Consider the following 20104-nt stretch of genomic DNA (forward strand, 5'->3'; position numbering starts at 1 on the left):
TTGTGCGTGTGCTTTTCATTTTGGGCGATGCTATTGGCCTTTGCGTACGTCTTTTTATCAAAGACAGCCTGCAATTGGCCAAAGGCGGGCACATTGCTCCGCCCATGGCCTATTGGTGTCTATTATGCGCACCACTGCCTTGTGGTTTCAATTATTGCGCCCAGATACAGGCGCGATAATTGAAACCACATGGCTCGCGGTGGAGTGCGCACGCCACTCACAGGCTCACCTCCTGCTCCCCCTCTCGCAATTAACTTTCACGGCCGCGGGCCATGCTTGTATTTCAGTGCTTATTTTGTCTCTGCGGCAGCACATGTGGAATCAGGGCAGGGGTTCCATTTATGCTGGAGGAAGACAGCATGTGGTAAGTGAGGGCCTGGGGGATTTGTTTGCTTGCCTGTTTGCTATGCGGCAGGCTGGAGCGTTTGTTTCCCCCTTCTTGTCCCGGCTGGCAGTGGTAGTGTGGTGCCTCCCTCCAGCCTGAAGGGGGGCATGTCTATATTGCCGGGGAGACTGGGAATCCTCAGCAACCGGCAAGCGCTTCTTGATGCGGTATACATCAGGCTTAACTTTTACGGATGAGCTGTTTCTATGGGCTCTTTCACACGTGGGTTCTCTCAGGGCCATTTTTCATTCAGGAAGGTCCGAGTTGTCAGGAGGGTCATCTGAGCAGGAAGATTCCATCCTCTCAGCAATTTTGTCTTTCTCCCCAGGTGTGTCAGTTGTGCGGTCACCCCCAGGTGGATCAGCTTGCAAGCCCTTGCAATGCCCTTCTTCCCCATTTTTTTCTCCACTGGGTGGGAGGCGTCCGCCTTAAGGGTGGATGCCCTGTTGTGTCCTAGGCAGTTAAGCCTGATTTTTGCTTTACTTTCATTTCTTTTGATCTAGATGTTTATGATTCGGGTGCAGGGGCTTCGGTCATTCTGGTGGTTCCGGCATGGCCCCACTCTCTGGTTTCCTGTTCTTCTGATAAAGGCGGGTCAGGAGTGGTGGCTTCCCTTGGTTTCCTCCCCTCCCCCACCACCCCGAGTTTTCCCAGTGCTGCAAGTCCAGTGTCTAGCGTAAATCAATCCGAGAGAATGGAGACTGAACAGGGGTTTAAAGTTGCAGGGTCTCTGCCTTAGTCTCATCTTCTGTGCAGGCTTACACGAGGTAGCCCACCACGTCTTTGTATGCTCGGCATTTGAGCAGTTATCTCGAGGGTGGGAGAAGATGACACTTGTTTTTTTGTTTTAAGAGCCAACTTGTTTTTTTTGTTGGGTCTTAGTAGCCAGATTATCTTTTATATTTCATTTTTTTATGTTTGTTTCATATGTATTCGTAAGCTGTCCTCGAATTGAGAGGAGCATGTCAATTGCCCAAAGCCTCCAGAGCCCTCACTCCCCAATAGACAGCTGTTATTGCCAAATCTAAACAAGTATGTACATTGTTCCGCCACAGCCACTGAATAGGTTGAAAGCCAAGTGGGTTATGTATGGACTCAAGAATGTTTTAAGCAGAGTACACAAATCTTAATATAAACACACGCTCTATTTCATTACACTCGGATCATGTGTCCTACAGATTACGTAAGGACCTCGGAGCAGACCAAATCCCTACACACCAATCAGTCTCAGGTGGCTGCCTTATAAGGATTTGCAGAATAATGAAAATCTCCTAAAAGGCATATTCAAAGCCTGTGAAGAAAGTGATCAGATCACCGGCAGATCCCATACAAATTGCTGCAGTGGGCCTGTGGTCCGACTGGCATTGTAAAATCTACTCTGACGGTTACACACGTGTTGCAGTTGCATTAACTTGGCATTCTTTCCTAGCAGTCACATCATGTGCACCCCAAGTGGTCATATATGGGCTACAACAAGCACACTGTGGCAGCCAGGTACACACAACCAAGCTAACTTAAGGCGTTCATCACCAACATTCAGCTGCACTATTCTCTGCAATGTGAATTCAACCCACTGAACCATTGCCAGGTTATTTTCAGCAGAAAGCTACTGGTGAAGGTCAGTAGAATGGCATTTAAAGAGTCCACCGCTGCTTCAGACAAGGAGCTGCAGTATTTAGAGTGCTCAGTTGTATGGCTCCAGTGAAGCTTGAAAGTATTTTGGAACTTGCAGTATTTTGCTTTACATCTGTTTCAGTATTCAGCTGTTGGTCCCCCATAGGGTCTAAGAGTAATCCAATACTCTTCTACACTACGTTTCACTTTTTCCCTCAATTTATGGTTCCGTATCACATTAAGCACACATTTCTTATGTAGATTTCAGTTTAGACTGATCTTCTGAGGCCTTCAGCTTTTCAGGAATTGCTCTGACCTGAATGTTTCAAACAGTAGTGTTATTATATGTTAATTCTCAAAAAAACCTCGCAGTTTTTGGTTGAAACCAAAAATGCTAGTTTATAACCTGTTGAAACAAATTGTCATTTTCTGTTTAAACCTAAACAAAGATCCCCTCCCGCGTGGAGCCTCTGGCCTTTCAAAGTGGACCCCTGTATGTGCTCACTGTGGTGGGAGCAGTAGAGCTGCTAAAGTTATCGAGGGTAGTGAGCAGTATGGGGGCAAGGTCCAGAGACAGAAAGAGAGGAGGACTTTTTTTTGTTGCCTCCTTTTTGAGGGCAGAAGGAGATAGCCTGGTGTACAGCAGGGTCTACAAGCTAGCTCCTTTGTAATGCCTGCCAGGCTTGGAGTCCAGACACGTTGGGATGGAAGCATGGTCATATTGAGCCTGTGTTAAGGACATGCGGGTGCTCTACTACCTACACCATGTGCAAAAAAAACATTTGTTCAACAAACAGATGCTTTATTTTTTGGTTAAAGCCCTCATGCCGCGGTTTCACTTGAATAGCGGTTGCACACATTTTGTTAGACACAGCTTTTTTAAAGAAAGGGGTGCAGCCTTCATGCACATATAAGTGCGGCAAGGGGGCCTTGACAACAAACAAAAAAATGCAATAGGTCTCGCATTTGCAAGAGTTTAGGCAGTTGCCAATAGCTCAAACTCTCGCAAATGCGAGACCTATTGCATTGCAAATGCTTGTTTTTATCTGCCTTGTATCCTCAATGCATTTCATGCTCTCATTAGCCCTTCTTCAGTTGATTTTTCAAATTGTACCCAGGAACACAAGTAAAGCAAATATAAAGTAGCCAAAAATTTGACCCAATATATTTACTAATTCCAAGTAAGTATGTCATATAAATTTGTAATATAGATGAATATATCGATTCAAGCAGTCCCATTTCACTAATTTTGAATGGATCTGCATGGGAAAAAAATGGCAGGGCCCGATTCACAGAACTAACGTAAGACAAAATCCGAAACTTACTACCATTTTGGTATTCACAGAAGGCACTGGGGGCCATATTACCAAGCAATAGCGATAATTATCGCTATTGCTTGGTTAAAGACAAAAATTTACCGCTGAGCTGCGGCGATTTGTATCGCAAATAAACCTTGGTATTACCAAGTTTTATCGCAAATGCGATAAAAGTCGGCCACAATGCATGAATATCGCTGAAAAGTCAGCGATATTCATGCATTACCGAGCTAATGCTCTTAGCCATGTTATCCACCTCCCTTTGGATAACATGGCTAAGAACTGCTCAGGGCAGGTGTTAGCTTTCTCCATAAGTTGGTAATAGGAGATAGCGATGTTAGCGACTGTTTCCAGTCGCTAACATCTTGGCACGCCCACTTTGCATGTCATTAGTGATAAATATCACTGACATGCAAAGTGGGGCCCAAGATGGTTGCTATCTCCTACTAGCTGTCGCTAACTGGTGTTAGCAACAGCTAGGTAATAGGGAGATAATTTTATCTCTGCTTTCTTGGCTTTTAAAGCCAAAAAAGCGGAGATAACCCCCCTTGATAATATGCCCCTTAGTGCCTTCTGTGAATACCAAAATGAGTAAATGGTAGTAAGTTTAGGATTTTGTCTAGAATCAGTTCTGTGAATCGGGACCTATATGTAGAAGCAGACATATTATAGTTACCTCCTTCATTTAGAAAACACATGTAATAACTCTAAGCAGATTTACCAAGTTTCCATGCAATGAAGTCAAGCAACAAATGTTACTTCACTGCATTGCGTGAAAGGGAGCTAATGTAATAGAGCTGTTTCAATCTGACCCTATGCTGCTGCCGTTCAGTCTGCCTTGTGCCAAAGCACACACTCTTGCATCACAGTGCAAGGGTGTGTGTGTGATGTCTTGTATAGGTTTTGTACAGTGAAGGTACTCTTTCAGTACAAAATGCTATGCTTTTGCAAAGTTTAACAAGTTTCTCACTTTGTATGTGAGCTTTATAGTAAAGCACATAGAGGGGCAGCCGGCACGGCTGGCACAGCTCATAGGTGGGGTGGCAGGAGCGTGAGGGGGAGGCCATGGGATGCATTAAAAAAATACATTCTGCAGGGGTAGCAAGGGGGTTTTCTCTGATGTAGTACTGCCACACTACTTTGAATCAACCTTTCAGCATATTGAGGCAGGTAAGAAATAAAATGTGTTGTACAAAGTTATGGTGAGGTACATTGTGAAGAGATGGTGATATCAGGAGAAATCATATCTAGGCTGTCTTTTTTAGTAAATATCAGAATTGGAAGATAAATTCTACTTTGAACTGCGGATAGGTTTTTCATCTTCCAATAACATGTTAGAACAATATAATAGGATGAAGCTATTCATTACTTCAAACCTAGGTACCTGAGGTGCATATGTTCTGCACGGATAAACAGCCAATAGGCTTACATTATGGCTTACAAGTGGTTAAGCTGTAATTGTATTTTGTCATTACTGTACATTGATGTCGCACTGGCTGATTCACATTTTTGTACAATTAAATTCATTCTTAGAGCACAAAAGGTAAATGCTGGCTAACAGGGTCTGGATATGCACAGCTTTTGTGCTTGCAGACGGTGTATTTTTCCTTTGAAAATACACAAGTAGGGATAATTTTCTGCAGCACTAAGTGGAAAGATAGTGATGTAAACATGGGTGTTCCTTTATCAGAAGCATAGGATTGGCCATTGGGGAAACAGTTAACATCCACTTAAAGGTATTACATTGTGGGTATTCATAAACCCAATGGTCATTCACAGCCAATTTGTACGCCAACACTCTGCGTCAATAAAGGCTAATGTAGGTGTGAAAATTCAGTGTAAATACACTAAACAACCTAATATTTCAAGTAGCAGTAGGGGAAGGGATTTTCCAACAGGAAGATAATTTTCTGGTGGAGATCAAAAAGATAAAAAAGTTTCATAGATGAATGCACATTCCTACCACACTTTCTCCTGTAGGCAATCTAAATGACTATGTATGGTGTATGCTCAGTTCCCACATTATGTCCCTGTGGAGGTTAGTGAGAAGAATCCTCGGCTCAAATTCACTGTCAGGATGGACCAATGTTTATTTAAGCAGTGTGAGGATGACATAAGTTAGTTCAGTGGTCTTCAAACTTTTAAATGCTGCCCACCAGTGAAAATAAAGAAAAATCAGTGCCGCCCCCTCAACATTTTTCACGATTATTCTATTAAACTAACAATTTTTAAATATGTCTAGAAATATTTAAATATTGCAGTTACATTCTATCACTGTTTTAAAAATGCAATCAAATACATGATTGCCAAACATACTATTCCGGTCAGAGAGGCCTTGCGAATGTGTAAATGTATCCACAGTGTGATTATTAGAAAAAGGAGTGGGGCTTTTGAAGAATATTTGGAGTCCATTCCCTTTTGACACCTTCTTAAATGACAAAAGATGTTAGTGATGGCCCATTACAGAGTGGTTTACTGCTGAAAACAAAGCACAGCAATCAGCATAGTGCTTCTTTTGGACAGAGCCTGGTGCCCCCCAACCCCCCCCCCGATCACTGGGGCTCACCTCCAAGTTTGAAGACCCCTTAGTTAGTGTGATAAGGCACAGAAATATGAAGTAGGTTTTTATTGCCAACCATACTGCCAAACTCAGAATTTTCAGGTGTCCATTGAAAGGGAATTCTCTACATTAGGTTTAAACATATAAATCTAACTATTAATCGAGACATATTGGGATGGCGATGGACAAACCATCATTTTTGCCATTATGTTGGAATACTGTATACAACTGACTGAATACAGATTTTCAAGTCATGGTTTGATCTTTCAAACAATTCTGAGTCACTAAGACACTATAGAATAAAATATATATTTGTTACATTTGTTTGGAAAACAAGCATGTCTTCAAAATCTAAATTCAGTGGGGATGTAATCCCCGTGCCCTCTTGTTTAAGCATCTAACTTCTGTCAGCGTTCTAACAGCATAGCCGCCCATGTGTGAGATATGTCATTATTCATTCTGGAGACACTCCCGACAGGTTTGGGTGACTGTCCGTGGCATGATGGAAATGCTGTGTACATAGCCAAGAGATTTTGGGGCAGTGTTGTTTTTCACATCATCTGTCTCTCCAGGGCATCATCAGATTACGGCTTCAAAAACTTTCTGAAGAGTATCAGAAGAGAATGTTTGTGTGTGGGGAGCATAGTTGATGCCAAAAATACCAAATGATTCTCCAGAGGGGACAGAAAGAGAGATCTGTGAGTTATTATCTCTTCTGTCAGCTACACTGAAGTTTCATTCCACCTGTTTAGTTCTCATTAGGCGCATCAGTCAGCGGTGTGGTTTGCCAAGATAAATAGAAGTATTTTGCTGCTGTCAATATATTATGCCACAAAAAGTCACACATCATGCTCTCCGAATAGATATTCTAGGGCTGCTCTGTTTGCTCGGAAAATATCTCTCAGAAGCATACTGAAATAACATTTCTACATTATGAGCATCTGTGTATGTTTTCTTTACTGTTACTTCTTGTTTAGCTGAAAAAAAGCAAGATGTTTAGTTGCGCAATCCAGCTTTAACGCAAAATTGTAAAACAAATTAGAGGTATTTACCATCAATAAATGGCTCAGTTTTCAGTGCTTTGAGAGAATATGCTGGCCACTTGGAAGAAATTATGTATCCCAAGTGTTGCGGCAAACTATCGTACTGCTAAAAGCCTCTTTAACCGAAAGCAGGTTCCCAAACTCCCTCAACTACTCAGTGTTCTTCCAACCCTTGACTTTGGTAGCCACTGCCCAAGCTCTAAATTACCAGCCTTAAGAGGACCCTTTAAATGCAAGAAACCTCATATGTGCACACACAAATGGACCTAGTTTCTAAGGTGCAGATGTTGGTTCAGGATAATGAGACAAAAGGGTTCTGTCAATGTTTGTGTCCTCCCTACCTAGGCAGAAGAAAAACAAAAAATAATGGTGATCAACTGAAGGGCTCTCTCATAGGGAATAACCCACTGTATAGGAGTTATTCTTCTCTTTGTTGTGTCTCACAATATGTGGACGTCCAACCGAATTCCCCAAAAATTGATAGGCATGGCCTCACACTCATAGCCCCTGGGCATCATGCTTCATAGGCTGTGCCACATTGGCCAGAGAAACTTCTAATAGTAAGTGGGTGTCTGAGGTTGTATGTCTGAACACATTGTTATAACATACAACTTAGATTTCAAAGCTACACATGCTACAAAGCATAGCAGAGGGAATGTGTATGCATGTAAATAAATACGAACATGTTACTCCATTCCTGTATGGAGAAACATGGTGGAAAAAACGTCATGTACCATGGTCAAAGAGCTCACGCAACCTGGACCTGTACATGCAATCACAAACGATCCTTGCCTCTGGTGCTTTCAGAAAGGTACTGAAAGCTTCCCTATTGTATAACAGTACTCATACATCTTGCCACTGAAAAATACTTTCCTGCCTGCTTAGCAAAACCCCCATGACTTTCCTGAGATTCGAGGCACTACTTTTACATGGCAGGAACACCAAGGGCCTGATTACAATGTTGGTCGGAAAGCCTCCGACTGCTGGTCGGAAGCTTTCCGACCACCATTGTAGGTTAACACTCCGACCTCCATATTACAAAGATAGCGCTCAGAGTGTAAACCGGCCGGGGAAACCCACTAGGTTGAAGTATCCCATAAGCCAGTAGGAATGGTCTCATAATCACTTAAGGAAGGCGTTTATGGCATCTGGATTATGATATCCATTTCTGACAGCCTGTCCATGTCAGCCTTTCCGGCATGGAAAGGCTGTTCGAAGAGAACTCGACCGATATTGAAATCAGGCCCTCATACAGGAAATGCTTGATCACTTAAGTCACTTCATAGGCTCAACAATTTTAGGGTTTTTCACCTGGCCAGGTTGGAGGGCTGAGTCTGCTCAACCAGTGACTGACACATTTTCATAATTCAGTTCATACATAAATGCACTGTCATTTACCTTCTCTTTTTAATTAATACTCAAGTGTTCTTTACAATTTTAATATTTCCGAAATATTTCATTGGGTACAGCGAGCAATTCAATAGTCCTGGCCTCTATATGGAAATGCAAGCTCCAACATAACATTTTGCACTACTTTGCTAGAGCGTGAATCAGTTTCAATTAAAATCTTGGTTTAGCATCGTCCAGGCTAATTCCCACTGTCACTGAGGCCATAGATATTTGCCGTTGTTTTAGAAAGGATCAGGAGCTATACATCACATACATTATAAACACAATTTCTAATCTATTTTTCAATCAATAATGAGAGTTTGGTATAAGTTAAAGGGTTTATTCTTAATTTCAGTGAGTCATTTATATTAGACCACAAGTTAAATTCACCAATCTTAGTAAGCATGTTCCATGAAGGAAAGAAAATCCCTATTCTAAGTATGGGGAGAAAATAGTGCCCGTCAGAACCCATAAAGTGTTCCAGTTCAAGATAGAGTGAAAAATCATATGGCACACATCTTCAGCATTTAAATCAGATCAAATAAATCAATAATCTATCAAAGTAGAACATCCCATAAAGACAGGTTCAAGAAGCCTAGTAGAGTCTCAAAGCAACGTTAACTAGGGATATATGTCTGGGAAATGGAAAGAAAGGTCTGAGTCTACTCCAGGAACACGCACTATTATAGACAACACATTCTGAAACTTTTACATGTTGCTTCTTTCTTCTACAGTCAGCCATTCAGCTTTCATTGCTTTCATGGGAACAAGATCACTTCTGTCTTCTCAGCAAGAATGTAATAGTCCACAGACAGCAATGTTGAGTGAATCATTTCAAATCAATACAATGCTAATTCTCTTAGACTTTCACACTATTAATTTCCTTTAGAAATGCTGTATCTTCATATGTGAACTTCTTTATTACCTCACAAAATTACAAGTTTCCAACCATTAGTTAACAGAGATCTTTATGTAGGTAGAAACATTTTGCATAATTATATGAAAATATTTATGCAACTATTTATTCATTATGAAAAATATGTCCAGCCTTGTCAGCTTGTCAATAAATGTTACTTCAGTCATTTCAGGCCTAGTACACATTAAATCTGCACATTTCTTATAAATTGTACAATTTTCCCGATACTTGTTAAACACATGACTTCCCAGCTGCAGATTCTCACTGTAATCATGAGACATAATGTTTCATTAGCAGTGAACATGTAAGAGAGTGGAATGTTCCCATCACTAGATTGCCAGCATGTTATGGTACATGTTGTGCGCAACCTTCTGTAATAATGGCAAACCTGAGGTTATTTGGCCCAATTAGAGGGTGATCCCCTTATTCTTTGCAATTGTTTTATTCCTTTTTCTACACCACTTGACTGGTACAAGACTTACTTTTGCCAAATGACTGCCCCTCTGCCACAAATTGGTTTGATTTTAAACGCTTTGAGTTGTTAGATGTAGTTCAGATATATGTGTTGTTTTGTTGCCCATGTATGAAATTGAACTAAATACAGCTAGGTCAATTCAACTAAACAGGCTCCCATTTTTGGACATAAAAATGTGGTGTTGTCCTCTTACTAACACTCTAAGTCCACCTTTAAAACTCATGACTGAAATAGTTTAGAAGTTCTCTTTTAATGTTTGAGAGGTTTCTGGGAAAGGACAGCGATTTGTTTCTTATAAACATCGAGCCATACCCTACTGAGGTTCCTGGAATAATGTAACTTTTTGAGTTGTTTTCTTTTCATCAGCATCACGATGCTCCTGAGTGCTGGGGAGGAAATATCCAGTAATGAGAACATAGTGAATACGTCTTTCATCAGCTGAAAATCTGTAATTGTAATTGCAGCCTGTAATGGCGCAATTAGTTCCCTAAGTGACAGTATGGGCTTGAATATATCCCACTGTTTTGCATAAAGGACCACAACATTTTTTTAATAAACATAACCATACCTTACACCAGAGTATCTACTCCAAAGAAACAAGTGTGTTTTACCTTTTAAACTGTAGTGCAGAGCGTATTGAACGTCTGGCTAAGCAAACATTGTGGAATTTGGTGACAGAAAATCTGCATTAATCTATATTTTTTGAAAAAGCATCAGAGAAAATATACCATGAATCTGTTGTTGCAGTCTTACATTGCATATTTCTTTCACGAGAGAATGAGCCATGTCTCAGTGATATTAGTAGAAAGGGAGGTTAGAGGTCAAACAAGTCCCAAGTACAAATACTATTTTGAATTGAGGCTTCTAATTTGAGGTGTTTGTACAAAGTAAAGGGGGCTCTACAGGTATTTTGCATGAAAGTGAGGCAAAATATATTGCTTCAGAAAGCTTAATGACACACCTATAGGTGGTATGTACCAAGTGTCTGTGGACTGCTGCTCCTAAAGGCAGCTGACTTTTCTCGTCTGTAATAGACCCGAGGAACCAAATGGAATTCAGTATCAGAACGTGCACATTTTTCTGGGCGAGAACACTGTGCCTAACACTTTTCCACCATTTTGTGTTCTTTGTTTTAGAATTGTTTTAAATAAGAGCAATTTCAGGTGGTTATCTAAGCTTACATGCATTTAAGTGAATGAAATCTCCAACCCAGCCCAGAGGTCTTAACCACTTAACTGCGGCGGCAATTCCACCGCAGTGCGGCGGTTTAGTGGAGTGGGCGGGGCCGCGGCGGCCAACGGACGTGCGTAGCACTACGAAGGTAGTTCGTGCGACGGCCGTTGGCCATCAGAAGCAGCGAAGGGGATAAAGCTGTTTTAATCCAACTTTGGCTGGCTGCAGCATATAGCTGGATGTGGCCTCTTTGCTGCCTTAAAAGAACAACTGAGAGTGAAACATTGATGGAATGCAACTCAGTTTGTATGTCACGACATCAGGAGTTACACCAGGAGACATTTTATCCAATACCCCGCATTTTCATTGTTAGCACCTGGTGCACCTTTTAAAAAGTGCGCTCAGCGCCAACAAGGAGAGTGCACCTTATTAGATTAAATGAGCTGCCCTCAGGGCAGCCACAAACTCATGCTGCCCTGGGAGCAGCACATTTAAATGAAATAAAGAGTGGCTTTGAAGCAGTCGCTCCGTGTTTCTCTGTGCAGGCAGTTGGCACTTTTAAGAGGGGTGAGAGATCCCCTTGCGGGCGGGTGCAGTGAGTGACTGCACCTGCTTGCAAGGGGATGACCACCCCCTCCAGAGGGCTGCCAGCAGGGGGGTTCACTGCCAGTGAGCCACCTTTTATGTGGCGCACTGTCAGCATGCCTCCTGACAGCTCCTTTACGGCTGCACCTATAATACGGTGTGGGTGCAGAGGCATAGGGATACGCTGCCATGCAAATGAGGGAACACCGTCTGATGATAACGCTGTATGTGTCAGTGCTATCAGAAGGGGCCACATAAGCCTCTGCCATCTTTTCTGTTATGCCAAAGTGCCCCGGGTGCACAATAAGTGGGTGCAAACATCCGATGAGCCCTAGGGCATTTTGTGTAATACGGCCCCAGAAGTCACCACATCACAAACTGACATGAGAAGTTACTAATTTATGAGAATTATTCCGTCACATCATAAAAGTAAATTTGTATTTATTTATCATGAACCATGTGAAATATGGCTGGATATTCAAATTATTTTTCAAACACTGCAGGAGAGGGGGCAACGAATGCATGGAGTACAAGAAAAGTACCATTAAAGGTCTAAAGAACATAAAGGTCAATGCTAAGAATAAAAAAGAAAGATTAAAAAAGAAATGAATAAATAATGGAGACATAAAACAATGGGTTTTGTTCTCCTTTAGTTCTAACATTACCAGGCCTCATTCTGTAACAGATCCATGAACGCAACATCTGTTGTTTCGGCCTGGTCTAAATTCCTAACTTTAAATAGATTTCTGATCAATAAAAAGTGAAACATAAGTGACCTGGTGGATATGGAGATTTCCGGATGCATTTCCAGTGGTAAAAACATTTCCCTGCCTGCGCTGCGCCACTGTAAGAATTAATGGGACAGATGCAGGTGGAGACATTTCAGGGGCTGGACGCAAACGCACAGAGTACAGTGGGACACCCTCGTAAAAGGAAAAAAGGAAAACTGTTATCCTACACAAATAAAAAATAAATAGCACTTGCACAAGCCGCATTCTCATCTACGACTCCTTCCACCATTTTCAGCCACATGAGACCATTACTCAAAAATAGCACAGAAGAACAGCAATCAAAACAAGAAAGGAGCATGCCAGTGATACAAGTGTGAGAATAAACCTAGCAGCAGTACATAGGGGTATTCAGCTAAGTAATGAGGAAGACCTAAGTGAATGCAAATATCTGGTTGTAAAAACTCTAGGGAATATTTACGAGCCCTGCTGTGTCGCTCCTGCACCACGCAAGAGTGATGCAACACAAAAAAGAGACTTATGCAGCCATGCAAAGCCACCTTGTATGGCCCTGAGTTGCTTCATAAATTTCCAGCAAAGCAATGCAGCGATAATTGCTGTGCTGCCTTACTCTGCGCTAGGGAGGCATTTCTATGGGAGTTGCATGAGTATTCCCATGGTTTTGAAGCAAATGCACCAAAAAGATACGCTTCCCCATGTGAGGCATAACGAGGAAAAATATCTCTTTTTCTCCTTGTTGCTTTCTTTTTCTATGGAAAGGAAAGAGGAATTTGGCTCTCAGGATGGTTTTTGTGCAGGAAGGTGTCTGCACAAAAACAATCATGTCTGCAACACTTGCGTCATGGTACTAGGGTTCCTGCATTGGGCGCTAGGCAGCCAAAATGGCACCAGCACAGGGACAAGCACAGGAATGCATCATATTCTTTTACATACAGCACATTCCTGCCCTTTCCTTGTAGCACAGCACAACCAGGTGACTTGTTGCTCTGCATTGCGTTACTTTGCCATTAATATGGTCCTCTGAATAGAACATAGGATCAGATTGATACCAGCCAACAGTCACTTATGATAACGGTTTGTCCTTGTTAAACTTGCCACATTCTGAAAACAAAAATGGATGGCAGAACAGTCTAATGAGATGAAGCCTGTACAGGATATGGGGTCGATAAAGTCAGATAGGCTTTGCAAGGAAGCTCGAAAATATGCTTTGTTGAAATTAAACGCCTCTTAGCCGGATGAGTCCCTGCAGCTAGCCTACAAGGTTTGAAATGGTTTTCTTAAGACATTCCCACACATTTCACTTTTTTCTTCACAATAATATGATTTATTTTTTTCCTTTGGGGGAAAATATCCCAATGCCCCCAATAGGAAAATCTGAACTAAATTATTTGTCAGTGAAGCAGAGATTTCTCGTATGAGCTGTGTTTAGCAGGTTAACAACCACAGTAAAGACAAATAAAGATGCAAAATAAGAGCAAAAACAGGTGAACTAAGTTTCACATATATCTTTCAGTTCTAAAACTCTGGTCGGTTTCACATTTTTTGCTGGGCTTGGGGAAATAGACATCTTAATGATTCTCCTTGCTATATGCCACTTTAAAAAACTGGAGGCACCGCCAGTGATTGTTAAAAATGGCTGAAGGAAATATACAATAGGATATCTGTGTACTGTATTATCATATTTATTTTGTTATGACATTTGCTTACCCATGCATGTTCATTAGGGACAGCAATGTGAAGAAGTACTTGCTGCTAGCGCCTTGGCGAGTCATTTACCCTTCCCGGCACTGCTCCTGTGCCTGGTTTGAGAAAAAACACGACTTTTGAAGATGCCTCCTTATTTTCGATGGCTACCACTCATTGCCAATTCCTCTCACAAAGAAATAGAAGCTTTTGAAGAATACATTTTGGAACCAGGATTCAAACCATTGACGTAACTGTTGTGGATGATGTCACTCTTGCAACTGATGCCATAGTGGGGAATCGAGGTCCAATTGTGCGCATCTCACATTATTTGAATATCATCCTTTTGAGCAATAAATGCGACACTAAAGATGGCAGAAAAATATGCACACTGAAAATTGGAAATATTGCACCTTCTGTTTTTTTCCCAATGTTTTCCCACATAGTTTACATCAGTGATCACTGTTTTCTTTACATAATGGTAGTAATTCTCTGGGCTGCAATCGTTATGTCATTTATGAATGCCTTTGACTTCACCTTAATCTAACTATCTGGGGTCATGGTTCAAATAAAGAAGGACTGCTTGCAGGTTTACTGAGGCTTTGGGCTATCTCATCTGCACTACTCTACGGAGTTTGCATCCCATTACCTTCTAAGTCAATAATCAATTGTACTACATTTATGTCTGGAGCTGACCAGAGGCAGTGGCATGCAGATATGAGAAGGAAGCATGATCCTGCTATCCGTGCTGAGCAGGTGGGAAGGGTGCAGGTCTATGTTCTGTGTGCTCAGCACATGGGAAGCTCTCTCTCGCTATCTCTCTCCCTGTCTCTCTCTCTCTCTCTCTCTCATTCCTGCTCAGACTTTGGCTGTGGTTGCCTGAAGAGTTTTCCACTGTTTTCCTGGAGTGTTGTCCTAAAAAATGCAGTGATCACTCATTGAAGGCTTTAGGGGAAGAAAGAGGTGAAATGTAGGGACCACCCTTAAATATAATCCTTTCCAAGATGGTGCGTTTCCCAGTGATTTTTTTGTCTGACGTTTCCAATCCTAAATGGAGTTTTTCTGTTTCCTGTGATGTTATTTCCTTTTTCGATCATATCTAATGCTAAGGATGAATTGTAACACATTTTTTCCCCCTTATTTTTCACCAAATTCATGTTCCACTTGTTAGTATTGCTGTCCCTGATTTTACCACTCCTTATAAGCTGGATTTCTCATTGTATTTCTAGTTCAGAAATATCCATGATGGGCTCCCTCAACTCTGGCTAAGAGTTGTGTGGGTGCCTTCCAACCAACGCCTGCATTAAAACTTCATCTTTAATCACGAACTAGCAAGATTATCTAAGATGATTTTTCTGCGTTTTGTTTTCTCTGAATTAAGGCCTTTTAGGGAAACACATGACACCTTTCACGTTTATAATGAGTGCAATGAGGCACCGTGACCACTGGGAGGAGTCTTCCTTTCTTCTGGCAATCAAAAAGCAAATTTGGCAGGCATACACATTATTGTGTCCTTCTCAAGTGTGCACAACCAGCCCTGTTGACTTTAAAACGACCACTGACTAAGTGACGTTTATAGCCTGCCTCTGATGTTGGGCCATCAGCACATTGATGACATCTGTTTCATTGGCCCTCAGTTTGAATGCATGAGGCACAGATATATTGTTTCAGGATCAGATGCTTGCAGCACTTGTCACACTAGCTTTTTTTTATTATTTCTCCCAACACTGAGCACCCTTCATTGAACACCTAAATACCCCGGGCCTCATTTATGAGGCCTTGCGTCAGTTTTGCGCTTCCGATGCGTCACTTTTTGTGACGCATCGGCGGAATAAAACACGCCTCCTGTTGCGCACTATTTACAAAGTGACACATCTAAGCAGATGCGTCACTTTGTAAACCCCTGCGCAACATTATACCTGCGTCAGATATAATGTATGCAAGGGGGGCGTTCCCCGCAAAAAGCCTCGTAGAAGTGATGCAGTGAAATCTATGAGATTTCACTGCATCACTTCTAGTATGCCATTGTGTCAAAATATTGCGCCTGCCTCACAGCAGGCGTAAGACTAACGCAGGCCCTTTCACATGGGGCATGCCCCATGTGAAAGGCGCATTGCTGGAGTTGCGTCACTTTTGTGACACACTCCAGGGATCACTGACATAATATCGATGACACAAATATAGAACTACCGAAACATCGAGAAAAAATATAGAATACAAAAATATCGACTTCCTATCTCCAAACAGGTAAGTACAAAAATATCGAATCAAAAATATCGTTGTAAAAAATATAGATAGTCAAAATATCGAATTTTTTTAAAGGCTTTAAAGTAATTAAAAATGAATGAAATAATAAATATAATTAACTTAAACATACTTAAAATACTTAAATAACATTAAAATTAATAAAAAAAAATATACACATTGATTTATTAATACATATATATATATATATATATATATATATATATATATATATATATATATATATATATATATATATATAAACGTAATATTAATACAAAATATAACATATTTTTACTGTAGGATAGCGGAAAGAGTAAAATTTACTATTACCACTCCAGTGAGTGCAACAGTAGAGAAAGTGTTGGATAGCGTAGGGGTAAAAATTACTATTCCCACTCCAGTGAGTGCAACAGTAGGGAGAGCGTTGGATAGCGGGAGGGTAAAAATTACTATTCCCACTCCAGTGAGTGCAACAGTAGGGAAAGCGTTGGATAGCGGAGGGGTAAAAATTACTATTCCCACTCAAGTGAGTGCAACAGTAGGGAAAGCGTGGGATAGCGTAGGGGTAAAAATTACTATTCACACTCCAGAGAGTGCAACAGTACGGAAAGCGTTGGATAGCTTAGGCATAAAATTTACTATTCCCACTCCAGTGAGTGCAACAGTAGGGAAAGCATTGGATAGCGGGAGGGTAAAAATTACTATTCCCACTCCAGAGAGTGCAACAGTAGGGAAAGCGTTGGATAGCGTAGAGGTAAAAATTACTATTCCCACTCCAGTGAGTACAACAGTAGGGAAAGCGTTGGATAGCATAGGGGTAAAAATTACAATTCCCACTCCAGAGAGTGCAACAGTAGGGAAAGCGTTGGATAGCGTAGGCATAAAGTTTACTATTCCCACTCCAGTGAGTGCAACAGTAGGGAAAGCATTGGATAGCGGGAGGGTAAAAATTACTATTCCCACTCCAGACAGTGCAACAGTAGGGAAAGCGTTGGATAGCGTAGGGGTAAAAATTACTATTCCCACTCCAGTGAGTGCAACAGTAGGGAAAGCGTTGTATAGCGTAGGGGTATAAATTACTATTCCCACTCCAATGAGTGCAACAGTAGGGAAAGCAAATACTTCATATATGAATAAAATAAATTAAATATTAATACCAATTACAAATTAATTAAAAGTAATTAACAATTTTATATAATATAATAATTAATCAATTAAAAATACAAATAAAAATTAATTATTAAAAATTATTACCTATTAATACAAATTATTTACCAATTAACAAATAATTAATTAATAATTAAAAAATAATTAAAAATTACAACACCAAAAAACCAATCAATAAATTAAAATATTTGATTAATTACAATTAAATTACTTCCCACCCTATTCCCCTATAAACACACAACTAACAATTATCAATTAATCAATGAATTAAAATTAATTACCAATTATATTTTAATTAATTACCAATTACAAATTTAAATAACCATTAATTCAAAATAAATACCAATAAATAATTTTTTTTAAATTATTTATATTTAAATGACTTCCCACCCTATTCCCCTATAAACCCACAACCTGCTACAGAAAATAAATAAATTTATAAAATTAACATAATTATCAATTAATCAATTAATTAAAATTAATTACCAATTACATTTTAATTAATAACCAATTAACAATTAATTAACAATTAATTCAAAATAAACCTCTGGGTTCCTCAGGGCTCCTCCCTAAGCCCCACCCTTTTTAATGTTTATATGCGACCTCTAGAAAAGATAGTTCTTCCCTTTGGTGTGCGTATTGTCACCTACGCAGACGATACCCAACTGGTGGTCTCTTTGGACCACTCTGATGGGTCGTCTAACACCTTAGGCCCCTGTCTAGAAGCCGTCGCTAAGTGGATGCAATCTTCATGTCTTAGACTTAACGGGGAGAAGACGGAGATTATGCTGCTGGGTAACCCTTCCCCGTCCGCCCTTACATCTATCTGGCCCACATGTCTCGGCCCTCCCCCCCTTCCCAAATCCCAGATAAAGAGCCTTGGAATCTGGCTTGATAAAGCGCTTGACTTTTCGGTCCAAGCCACAAAAACCGCTTCTACATGTATTGGGCTGATGAAAATGCTTCCTAAAGTGTTTCCTTTACTTCCATTCCAAGCGAGGAGGGTCATGGTTCAGGCCCTGATACTCTCCCGCCTGGATTATGGAAATGCCCTATATATGGGGGTCCCGGCAGGAGTGACTAATAGGCTCCAAGTCACGCAAAACTGCGCGGCCCGACTACTGTATAATATTCCACGCTGGCAATCAGCCAAGAAAGCTGTAAAAGAACTTCATTGGCTCCCTGTAGTGGCCAGAGCGCAGTTTAAGGCCATGTGCATTCTGCACAAATCCTTTCACCGTACTGGTCCCGCCATCCTGATTCCTATAGTTGTGCCCTACGTTCCGTCTAGAGCCTTGCGCTCTAGCGCATTACACCTAGCAACCACAACTAAAATCAACAAAGCCCGTTGGGGCGGTCGCTCCTTTTCCCATACTGCGGCCAAGCTTTGGAATTCTCTCCCGCAATCCCTTCGAGAGGATAGTAACCGGATATCCTTCAGAAAGGCCTTGAAAACCCACCTGTTCGCAAAAGTGGGTTGACTCACCTTGAGCTCGCCACAATAATCAGTGAAAAGCGCTGCGAGGCCTCCGGGTAGTCAGGCGCTATATAAGTGCAATTTTTCATTTCATTTCAAATACCAATAAATAAATTAACATATTTAATTATTTATAATTAAATTACTTCCCACCCTTTTCCCCAATAAGCCCACAACCCGCTACAGAATTATATTACGCAAAAATTAAATACCATAAAATTAATTGATTAAAATAAATTATAAAATAAATATACACTTTTCACACATATACTAACATATAAAATACCTTGAAAACATCGGATATTATTAAAAAATTTATATTAACTTACTTACCTCAAATTCGATATTTTTGTTGTCTATATTCTGTCCATTCTATATTTTTGTTTTCTATATTCTGTCCATTCAATATTTTTGTTGTCTATATTCTGTCCATTCGATATTTTGTCCATTCTATATTTTGGATTCGATATTACTGCTATTCAATTTGATATTTTTGCATTCTATATTCTGTCCATTCGATATTGTGTCCATTCTATATTTTTTAATCGATAATAATGCAAATCGATATTAGAAACTCGATATTTTGAGTGTATATCACACTCCGGCAATGCGTCACTTTTGCGCTTACACATACGTCAGAAATACTGACGTATCTGTAACTCCTTGCGACATGATGAGTCATACAATAAATATGGCGCATCAGGTATGTCGCAAGGAGTGCGCACTGAGAAGTGATGCGTCGCTGTTTTCACGCAGCGATGCGTCATTTCTCATAAATGAGGTCCCCCATGTTTTACATGACCACAGTGCTGGTTATTTTTACCTGATCAAGTTATTGTTTTTACCTGTTTATTCTCAGAAGGTTTGAGTCCACCTTAACTTTCAGGTTTGTGTGCCACTGTAGGCAGATGAACATTTTTTATGAGTCGGGAAACTCATATAAAGTGCATGAATGCGAACAGTGACCAAGTAAGTAGCCAGTAAAAATGAATTTTGACCAAGATGAAAACATACTGCATAAGGAATGTTTCAGTAACTATGTTTTACCCTTTAGAGCATGGGCACTCGCAAACATTTGCCCATGGGCCAAAAAGTATGGACTGCGGTGTGATTGAGGGCCGCACTGACTGGCGGTAGGGTGTCTGGGTAGGTCAGGGATTATGTAAGGAGGTCTACAAAAATGTTAAATAAACGTGCAAGCATTTATTTGCAGGTTAACAAATGCTTTCCCGTTTATTTAAAAAACAAATTCTGAATGTTAGTGCTTAGCAACTAAACAGCAGCTTGTTCTGCTGTTCACCAGGGGGGCCGCATGTAAAGGTCCA

Source organism: Lissotriton helveticus, chromosome 2_1 (assembly GCF_964261635.1).
Source record: "Lissotriton helveticus chromosome 2_1, aLisHel1.1, whole genome shotgun sequence".
In the NCBI taxonomy this organism is placed as follows: Eukaryota; Metazoa; Chordata; class Amphibia; order Caudata; family Salamandridae; genus Lissotriton; species Lissotriton helveticus.